At 43.2% G+C, this 2,500-nt stretch overlaps 1 protein-coding gene across 1 annotated transcript in view; it reads left to right on the top strand.

Moving 5' to 3' along the window:
• LOC143137715 (protein sidekick-2-like) overlaps positions 1-2,500 on the top strand; it is a 337,537-nt gene that overhangs the window by 229,468 nt on the left and 105,569 nt on the right. The window lies entirely within an intron of this gene.

The raw sequence follows: 2,500 nt of genomic DNA, 5'->3' as shown, positions 1-2,500 counted from the left end.
AGATGTGCTCATGTTTCTAAGTTGATTATGTCCTTGCGTAAGAGAGAGTTAAAGTTAAAGGGCATGTGTTTTGGTGTGTATTTTGTCACTTGCTCTAGTGTGTGTGCGTGTGTATCTGCACACGTGTGCTGTATAGTTGAGGGTCAGAAGAAATGTGCGAATTTCTGTCTCCAGTGTGTGCGTGCGTGCGTGCGTGCGTGCGTGCGTGCGTGTGTGTGTGTGTGTGTGTGCGCATGCGTGTATGTGTGTGTATGCGTGTGTCTGTGTGAAGTTGTCCTTGCCCTGTGTGTGGGCCATCTCATAGTCCAGCTGTTGCAGGGTGACTATCTACCTGCCTGTTATCAGGGTGAGTCACGGGCGACAGCTGCTGGCGTGCTAACTTTCCTCATTACTCTGATGGAGCTGCAGCTCTGCTTTAAAACCTCCACTTTTTTCACAATAATAACTCATCACCCCCATCAGCTCGTATATATTCATTCCGCTCCTATAAACAGCATCTGTTCACATTGAACTCAGAGGCACAGAGGTGCTTTCAAAACAACAGTTAAGGCGAAAGTGGATGCTGGACTTAAGGGTTAGTGTTCAAATAAAACAATTTGGGATGTTTATGTAAAAAAAAAAAAATTGTCTTCTAGATATGAATGTATAGACTTATCTTCATTTTTGACAATGTTGTGAAATATAGCATTTGGACTTAAAGGAGAATTCCGTTGATTTTTCAGATAGATCTCAAGGTCACCGAGTACTGTCGGTAAAAAAAAAAAAATGAAAATAATCGGTTTTACCTCATATTCATGAGGCCCCATGTTCGTGCCCCCAGAGCACTGTAGCTGCCTGACAGCTCTAGCTGTTGGCTGCAACAACTCGAGCTACAGTAGGTAGAAGCGATTGTTTTTCGTGTTTTTGTTTTGTACCGACAGTACTCGGTGACCTTGAGAAACAGAAATCCACGTGAAAAATCACCAGAATGCTCCTTTACTGGAGGTCTGCAGGCTCCAGTTGCACCTAGACATAGAGAGTGGCCGCAGGTTAGGATGCGAGGACCCATCTGACACCCTCCAACTTCAGCCTCGTCTTCCTCCTCCTCATGCTCTTCCTCATCTCCCTCAGGTCTCCTCCCTGCACCTGGCTCCATGGTGTCTTATGTGTTCATCTGTTGCTAAGAAAACATAAACACAAACACAAACATAAACATCTATTCTCATCAGTCTCATGTTATGGAGGAAAGAGAGGAAAAGCTAAAATGAAATTTAAAATATGAAAATAATACTGGCCCCACACATTCATAGTCACATCTCCCTTCTCACAAGAAAACAAACAAATAGATTTACAGACGCAATAGAACATAACATAAAATAACGCACCCTAGCAGCTGTTCCCTTTGATGAGAGGAATTCAAGGAGGAAGTAGAGAAAAAAAAGAATGACAATAGAATATTTAAAAAAAAAAAAAAAAAAGTTTCAATTTCAAAGAGTGAAAGAACATGCTGGGGCCGGCTGATATCGACGAGGATCTTAATTTGTGAGGAATGGCTCCAGGTTCCTGTTCAAAGGCCCAATCCCGCTGTGGTCAGCAGAAGAGCCAGATTGAGTTATTCCGACTTGTTTTGTTCTCTGTGTGACTTGGCCCCGTCTTTATTGGGTTTTTTTAAATGAATTATGCACAGAATCAGAAAGGTAAAATTTTCAGTGCATTTCAATTGGTTCAGCTCACTGAGACAGAGCTACTTCTCTGAGACAGAGCAAATTTTCACCTTAAAACATCCCTCTGTCTTTATCTGGGAATGTCGGTCTATTAGTCAATGTGTCAATATCCCCATCCCTCCAACTCTCTCTATTTCTCCGTCTCTGTCTATCTTTTTTCCATCGAAAACACACATACATTGAACTCGCACAACTCTGTTCTGATATATGATGTTTTTAAAAGAGCACATTTTCAAGCTGTAAACACTAACAGAGAGAGAGAAAAGTGGAAAAAAGGATTGGAAGGTCAATGATAAGTTGTTCGCCCGCCTTGAGCATCTCAAAAGTTGTCTGTCTGAAGAATCAGATCACGCACAAGATTCACAGGATCTGAAATACTGTTTACTTGGACATCTTGTACTCAGTTCAGTGCACACACACACACACACACACACACGCACACACACACACACACACTCACACACACACACATACACAGGCGATGGTGGTGGAGCCTGGCTCCCCCTGAACCTGTTGAAGTGTCCTTGAGCAAGACACTAAACCACAAACTGCTCCAGATGTATATTGGCACCTTGCATGTCAGCCTCTGCTGTCACTGTAGTGTGCAGAAAACACATACACATGCATACACAAGCATACACACACACACACACACACACACACACACACACACACACACACACACACACCATACACACACACACACACACACACACACACACACAGTAAATGCCCACAGGCAATGGAAGTCCCAGGTTTTGAGGGTGTCAGTGTCACGGTTTGGTATGATGTGCACC

This window comes from Alosa pseudoharengus, unplaced genomic scaffold, assembly GCF_046254945.1.
Source record: "Alosa pseudoharengus isolate Yale_2024_CS ecotype anadromous, Long Island Sound unplaced genomic scaffold, YU_APseudo_1.1 YU_APseudo_1.1_scf_21, whole genome shotgun sequence".
Taxonomy (NCBI): Eukaryota; Metazoa; Chordata; class Actinopteri; order Clupeiformes; family Clupeidae; genus Alosa; species Alosa pseudoharengus.
Note: the sequence above shows the minus strand (reverse complement) of the source record. Positions and strands in the feature narration are given on the sequence as shown.